Here is an 8172-nt window from a genome sequence, read left to right as displayed (position 1 = left end):
GCCTTGTTGAGGCTTCTGTTAATCCTTCCATGAAAAATTTGGATGATTTCTCCATGAAGGATTATAGGTATTTCCATAGGATTCTTCCATGTAATTCACATCTTCCATTGCAGGATTCTCAGGGTCATAAGCTTCTTCTTCAAAGGAATCTTCTTTAGTACTACCGGATGCAGCTTGCAATCCAGTTAGATTCTGAGAAATCATATTGACTTGCTGAGTCAATATTTTGTTCTATGCGAATATGGCATTCAGAGTATCAATCTCAAGAACTCCTTTCTTCTGAGTCATCCCATTACTCACAGGATTTCTTTCAGAAGTGTACATGAACTGGTTATTTGCAACCACTTCAATGAGCTCCTGAGCTTCAGCAGGGGTTCTCTTCAGATGAAGAGATCCACCAGAAGAGTGGTCCAATGACATCTTGGACAATTCAGGCAGATCTTTATAGAATATATCTAAGATGCTCCATTCTGAAAGCATGTTAGAAGGACACCTTCTGATTAATTGCTTGTATCTTTCCCAAGCTTCATAGAGGGATTCACCTTCTTTCTGTCTGAAGGTTTGGATGTTTACTCTAAGCTTGCTCAGCTTTTGAGGTGAAAAGAATTTGGCCAAAAAAGCAGTGACCAACTTGTCCCATTTCTCTAGGTTGTGAGTCCAACCATGTCCTAGCTCTGTCTCTTATAGCAAAGGGGAAAAGTATAAGTCTGTAGACCTTAGGATCAACCCCATTGGTCTTAACAGTATCACAGATCTGCAAGAATTTAGCTAAGAACTGATGAGGATCTTCTGATGGAAGTTCATGAAACTTGCAATTCTACTACATTAGAGAAACTAATTGAGGCTTAAGCTCAAAGCTGTTTGCTCCAATGGCAGAAATTGAGATGCTTCTTCCATAGAAGTTGGAAGTTGGTACAGTATAGTCACCAAGCATCTTCCTTGCATCTCAAGCATTTTTGTTAGGTTTAGCTGCCATGTCTGCTTCTTTTTCGAGATTTTTTGTAAGGTCCTCTCCGGAGTGTTGTGCTTTAGCTTCTCTTAGCTTCCTCTTCAGAGTCCTTTCAGGTTCAGGATCAACTTCAACAAGAATGTCCTTATCCTTGTTCCGACTCATATGAAAAAGAAGAGAACAAAGGAAGTAGTGGAATCCTCTATGTCACAATATAGAGATTCCTTTATGTGTCAGAAGAAAAGAAGAATAGGAGCATGAGGTAGAGAAAGAAGAAGAAGAATTCAAACACAGAGGGAGAGAGAGGGTTCAAATTTTTAGATGAGAAGTGTTACTACTTAAATAAAATAAATAGAAAGAGATGAGAGAGAGAGTATTCGAATTTTAAAAAGAGGGAGAAGAAAAATATTTTTATTTTTATTTAATTAATTAAGTTAGTTTCAAAAATTTGAAAAAGTAATACAATAAAATTCAAAACTAAAACAATTAGTTAATTAAAAAGATTTTTGAAAAAGTGGTTAGTGATTTTCGAAAATTGGAAGTGGAAAAGTGGTTAGGTGGTTTTGAAAAAGATAAAAAATAGTAACTAGTTGAAAAAGATTTGAAAATAAATTTGAAAACATAAGAAGTTAGAAAAAATTTGATTTTTAAAATTAAAGTTGATGACTTGACTAACAAGAAACTAAAAGATATGATTCTAGAATTTAAAGATTGAACCTTTCTTAACAAACTTGAAATTTTTGAATCAAAACATTAATTGTTAGCAAGGATTTTTGAAAATATAAAATAAAATTAAGAAAAAAATTTTTGAAAAATTAGTTTAAAAAATTTTTGAAAATATTAAAAGGAAAATAAAAGAAAAAGATAAGATAGAAAAAGATGATAAAAAAAGATAAGATTTTAAAATTTAGAAGAGATGAAAAAGATAGCCATTTAAAATTATAAATTAAAACATGAAAATTTGAAAAAAAATCGACTTGGAAACAAAATTACCTCTCTTGTGTTATGTTGGCGTTAAACGCCCAAAATGCTATCCATTCTGGCGTTTAACGCCCACTTGCCTGCCTCTTTGGGTGTTTAATGCCCATCCAGATACCCTGGCTGGCGTTAAACGCCAGGAATCCTTCTTTACTGGGCATTTTTCTAAACGCCCAGAATGCTGCCGTTTAACGCCCAGAATGATACCTTTATTGGCGTTAAACGCCCAAAGTGCATCTTTACTGACGTTTTAACGCCAGTGAGCTCTTTTTTTCTGTGATTCCTCTGCTTTATGTTCTGAACCTTCATTTCTTTGTATTATTTACTTGAAAAGATATATATTTTTTATTTTTTTTAATTTGAAATTTTGACTTGACTAACAAGAAACAACTAAATTTTAAAATTTTTTGACCAAGTCAACTCAAAATATTTTGACTTTTGAATTTTGAATAAGGAGAGAGAAAAACAACAAAATGAAACAAAACATAAAATTTTAAGATCAAAACAAATAATGCATGCAAGAACACCTTGAATGTCAAGATGAACGCCAAGAGCACTTTGAAGAACATGATGAACATCAAGAACATATTTTTGAAAATTTTTAAGAAAAGAAAGACATGCAAGACACTGAACTTAAGATTTGACACTAGAATCAAACAAGGAACACAATTTTTTTTGTTTTTATGATTTTATTAAATTTTTTTTTTATATTTTTCAAAAATAAAAATAAAAAAGGTTAAACATAAAATAAAATTACCCAATCTAAGCAACAAGATGAACCGTCAGTTGTCCAAACTCGAACAATCCCCGGCAACGGTGCCAAAAACTTGGTGCACGGAATTGTGCTTCACACTTTTCACAACTCCGGTACAACTAACCAGCAAGTGCACTGGGTCGTCCAAGTAATAAAACCTTACGCGAGTAAGGGTCGATCCCACGGAGATTGCCGGCTTGAAGCAAGCTATGGTCATCCTGTAAATCTTAGTCAGACGAATTCAATTGGTTATGAGTTTTGATAATTGCAAGATAAATAAACTTAAATTAAAATAAAGATACTTATGTAATTCATTGATGGGAATTTCAGATAAGCGTTTGTAGATGCTTTGTTGCTTTTGAACCTCTGCTTTCTTATTGTCTCTATCCAATCATGCATGCTCCCTTTCATGGTAAGCTGTAAGTTGGTGGATCACTGTTGTCAAAGGCTACCATCCGTCCTCTCAGTGAAAATGGTTCAGCTACAGTTTCTGTACGGCTAATCAACTGTCGGATTTCTCGTCTTGGATGAAAAATACTAGGCACAGCTACCGCACGGCTAATCATCTGTCGCTTCTCACTTGTGTCGGAATAGGATCTCTCTATCCTTTTGTACACTGTCACTGCGCCCAACATTCGTGAGTTTGAAGCTCGTCACAGCCATCCCTTTCCAGATCCTACTCGGAATACCACAGACAAGGTTTAGACTTTCTGGATCTCAGGAATGCTGCCAATTGGTTCTAGCCTATACCACGAAGGTTCTAACCTCACGGACTCGGTCCGTGGATTAGAGACCCAAGAGACTATACTCCAGCTGTCGTCCAATGACTACGTTGAACATCATGTAGACCGCTTGTGGTTGTCAGGCACGCGGATCTTGGCTAAGCGAGTAATAAAGATAGTGGGTGATTATCATGGGTCACCCCTTCATTCTGACTTAATTGAATTAAGTACGAGAGTATATCTTGGAGAAGAAGTAAGCGTGAATTAAAAGAGAAACAAAAGTACTTGCATTAATTCATGAAGAATAGTAGAGCTCCACACCTTAATCTATGAGGTGTAGAAACTCCATCGTTGGAAAATACATAAGAGAAAAAGGTCTAGGCATGGCCGAATGGCCAGCCTCCCAAATGTGAAAAATGGCATAAGCTCCCTGGTACAATAGTAAAAACTGTTATTTATACTAAACTAGTTACTAGGGTTTACAGAAAATAAGTAACTAAGTGCAGATAGTGCAGAAATCCACTTTCGGAGCCCACTTGGTGTGTTCTTGGGCTGAGCATTGATCTTTACACGTGCATAAGCCTTTGCTGGAGTTAAACGCCAGCTTGGATGCCAGTTTGGGTGTTTAACTCCCGTTCTGGTGCCAGTTTCGGCATTTTACGCCAAAAAGGGATCTCTAGTGGGCATTTTGACACCATATTGAACCATCAAATATCGAGTAAAGTATATACTATTATATATTGCTGGAAAGTCCAAGATATCTACTTTCCAACGCAAATTAGAACGCACCAATTGGACTTTTCTAGCTCCAGAAAATCCACTTCGAGTGCAGGAGGGTCAGAATCCAACAGCATTTGCAGTCCTTTCTCAGCTTCTGAATCAGACTTTTGCTCAGATCCCTCAATTTCAGCCAGAAAATACCTGAAATTACAGAAAAACACACAAACTCATAGTAAAGTTCAGAAATTTGATTTTTGCATAAAAACTAATAAAAATATAATAAAAAGCAACTAAAACATACTAAAAACTATGTAAAAATAATGCCAAAAAGCGTATAATTTATCCGCTCATCAGTGGGTCATGAAATTCTGGATGTTTGAATGTTTTTGGGGTTGAGCTTTCATTGAAATAAGGCTTGGTACCTTAGAATTTTGAAAGAAAATTTTTGTGAAACAGGGCATTTGTGCGTGTGCACAAAACTGCGTTTTTGGCCACCTGTGCGGCCGCACAAGCTTGTGTGTCTGCACACTCCTTGACATGCTCTCTGATTGCAGCACCAGCACAGCTTGTGCGTGCGCGCCGCTCTATATTCTGTGACCTGTGCAGCCACACAGACGTGTGTGTCCGCACACAAATTGATAGCCCCTCTGGTGGGAGCATCGGCACAGCTTTTGTGCATGGACCCCTACTCTCTTTGCGTTCTTTGCGTGCACACGGACCTATGTGCGCACGCACACATGACCCTTTCCTAAAAAAAAAGAAGTGTTCTGTGCGTGCGCACACCCTTGTGCGCCCGCACACGTCTTCATCCCTCTTCTGCCAGGAGCGCTCTCATAGAGTGTGCGATTGCTCACCTTCCTTTTTCCTCATAGTGTGTGTACGCACACGTTTCTGTGCGTACGCACACCCCTATTTTCTCACTATTATGCTTCTTTTCCCTTCTTCTTCTTCTTCTTCTTCTCTACTTCTTTCCTTCTTTTCTTTTCCTCTCTCTTCTCCCTCTTTCACCCTATTTTACGCTTGTTCATGTTTGTTTTGTTTGTACTTCATTTTTATTTTAGTAATTATATTAGCTTTAGTTTAGTGGCTTATTGATTGAATAAGTTGCAAGTGTTTGTTTGATATTGATTAGGTTTCTTGTTGCTTGAAGTTTCCACCAATGCACATATACTTTGCCTTAATTTACTAGCACCTAGTGGGCTTGAATACTTATGTTTTGATTGTACCACTAGGACAAATTATATAAGTGCATTGAATTAAGTGATTTGAGTTGAAATTACTTGTTTACCATGATTTGCATATCAAATTCACCACATGACCGGTACTTACTCCTTGTTAATGCTTTGCATTTGTTTAAGTGACTTAACTTGATTCTTATCAAGCTTATCACTTTTTGTAACAAGTACCTTCCCATGTGACTTTTTTATTGTGTTTCATTATGAATAAGGAGTTTCCGTTCATTAATGGATTGGTTATTGTGTATTGTGCTATTTTATACCAATTTTGCGCTTTCACTTGCACGATTTCAGTAACCAATATCAAATACTCAATTCACTTTTGTGGCTACCTAGGGTTGTTTGTGCCTTAAGTTTTACTTATTCTTTACTTGCAACCTAGGCTATTTAATTGAGGACCATATCATTTCTTTTGATTACGTGGTTTACGTTTCGCTTAGCCAATGTGTTGTGTTCTATATTATGCGCGCATTTAGAATATACACATTGCTTTTTATCATACCAGACACATCTTACTTTTTCTCAATTGTTGTTTATTTGTTTACAAAGTAACTGGAGCCCGCCAGCTGAAGGTGAAGCCTCATAGCCCTTCATCCCCCGGATCATGTACATGCACGGAGGACCGTGCACAATTTAAGTGTGGGGGAGGATCGCCAACTTCAAGGGGCTAAAAATTTCTCTTCTTAAACACTTTGCAATATTCTTTTTATTCTTTTTCTTCAATTTTTGCAATTTTTGTTCTTATTTGCACTTTGTTTTATTTGGTTTGTTTATATTTCTTTAATCCTTATAGTATTACAGTAGTAAATACTTGCATGTGCATGTTAGATTGAATAAGTTTGGTAAAAGCAACAAGAAAATTTCATGAAATCCCTTTTAGGGCATGCTATTGATTGAATTGAGAAATTGTTCTTCAAACTTGCTTGAAGTATTTTTCATAGAACATAGAAAAGAGTTAGAACAACGCACCTTGTGAGATTTGAGCCTTGATTGTTTGGTTGCACATCTTAAACCATAAAGTTTGTTCTTGTGTGTTATAAACTCCTTCTATGATTGTGATCTTTGATTTGCATGATTCTATATGTCCATTATTTTGTGTATGAATACATGTATATGATTGAGGCCATTGTTTCAAATAGCTCACTGACCGAAATAGCCTACCCTTTATCTTCCATTGTTAGCCAACTTTGAGCCTATGCTAAACCCATTTGTTCTTAATTTTAGCACATCATAAGCCTTAAGCAAAAAACAATAAATGTTCCTTGTTTAGATCTTTGATTAGCTTAGGCTAGTGAGTGTGTTTGTCATTCAAGTGTGGGAAGTTTGGGAACATTGGATGGGATAAAATGGCATTTTTTTTATGTTTGTCAAAATATTAGAAATTGGGTACATACTCATGTATGAATTATGTTAAACCATATGCATTGATGTTCTTGTATATATTTTACTTTGAAAAATAAAAAAATAATAAATAAAGAGAGAAAAGAAAAGTAATAAAAGGGGACAAAATGCCCCAAAGTGAAGTCAATAAGAATCAATACATATGTGTGATGATCAAAAAAAAAAATACATAAGTGTGTGAAAAAGTGAAGAATGGGTAATTAGGTTATCATTGAATTGTATAGGTTGTCACAGGTTAGGTGGGAAGCTTAGGTTAATCAAAGATTCAAATTCTAGCCCACTTGACCAAATACAATCTTACCTTGACCCTAGCCCCATTACAACCCATGGATAAGTCCTCTTGATATTTGTATGCATGCACTAAATAATTGTTAATTGTTATATGACTTGCAAATCTTTGAGAAACGTGATTAATGGAGAATTGAGTGATTAAGCCCTAAACACTGAGCGAATTGAGTGAATACACATCCGGTGAGGGGTTCGATCGCTCAATTCTATGTTCTTGTGTCCTATTTTGTATCTTCTTGCAAGTTGTTGGTCAGCTAGTTTTGAAAATCTCAATTCAATTCTTTGGATTTTGATCATAGTGTATTGACTCTTTGCCTTGGCCCTAAGGCTTGTTTTGGATTGATTGGAATCTCTTGTTTATTTTCTGCCAAACTACATAGGAAATCATATTCTACATATAGATAGACAACATTTAGTGTAGTTGCATGCATGTAGTTAGCTGTATTGAATAAATTGCTTTTCCCCTTTTCCCTTCTCCTTTGATTGTGATTAGCATAAGGACATGCTATTGTTTAAGTGTAGGAGAATTGATGAATCCATATTTGACGATATATTTTGGTTTGATTTGAGTGGATTTCATCACGTAAACCCACATTTATTCATGTAAATAGCATGCTTTTGTGTTTTCTCCCTAAATTGTGCCTAATTGTGAAAACATGTTATTTTGAGCTTAAAATAGTGATTTTAATCCCACTTTTATACCATTCGATGCCATGACATGTTTATTGAGTGATTTTAAGTCCTAGAGACAAGTTTGGCAAGGCAAAAGTGGAAGGAAGCATGCAAAAAAAGGAGAAAACATGAAGAAAACAAAGGAGAAGCACACATTGGAGTGTGCGTACGCACAACTATCTGTGCGTACGCACAAGAGCCACAAAACCATGTGTGCGTACGCATGACATCCTGTGCGTGCACACAAAAGGAAAATCAGTATGTGTGCGTACGCACATACCTGTGTGTACGCACAGGTCCCAGCGCGTGACTAATTTAATGGAAATTGCTGGGGGCAATTAGGTTTAGCTTTTATCATGTTTTAGTGTAGTTTTCTAGAGAGAGAAGCTCCCCCCTCTCTCTAGAATTAGGGTTCTTTAGTTTAATTTCTTGTAATTTCTACTTTTAATTCTT

The 8172-nt window shown here is 36.1% G+C and overlaps 1 non-coding gene across 1 annotated transcript; it reads left to right on the top strand.

Moving 5' to 3' along the window:
- Window positions 1-474: 474 nt before the first annotated feature.
- LOC127746119 (small nucleolar RNA R71) lies at window positions 475-582 on the top strand. Its single transcript, XR_008007739.1, has one exon. It is a non-coding gene; the product is annotated as a small nucleolar RNA R71 (small nucleolar RNA).
- Window positions 583-8172: the final 7590 nt, after the last annotated feature.

This window comes from Arachis duranensis, chromosome 3 (assembly GCF_000817695.3).
Source record: "Arachis duranensis cultivar V14167 chromosome 3, aradu.V14167.gnm2.J7QH, whole genome shotgun sequence".
NCBI lineage: Eukaryota > Viridiplantae > Streptophyta > Magnoliopsida > Fabales > Fabaceae > Arachis > Arachis duranensis.
The sequence above is the reverse complement of the archived record's forward strand: the minus strand, read 5'-3'. Positions and strand labels throughout refer to the sequence as shown.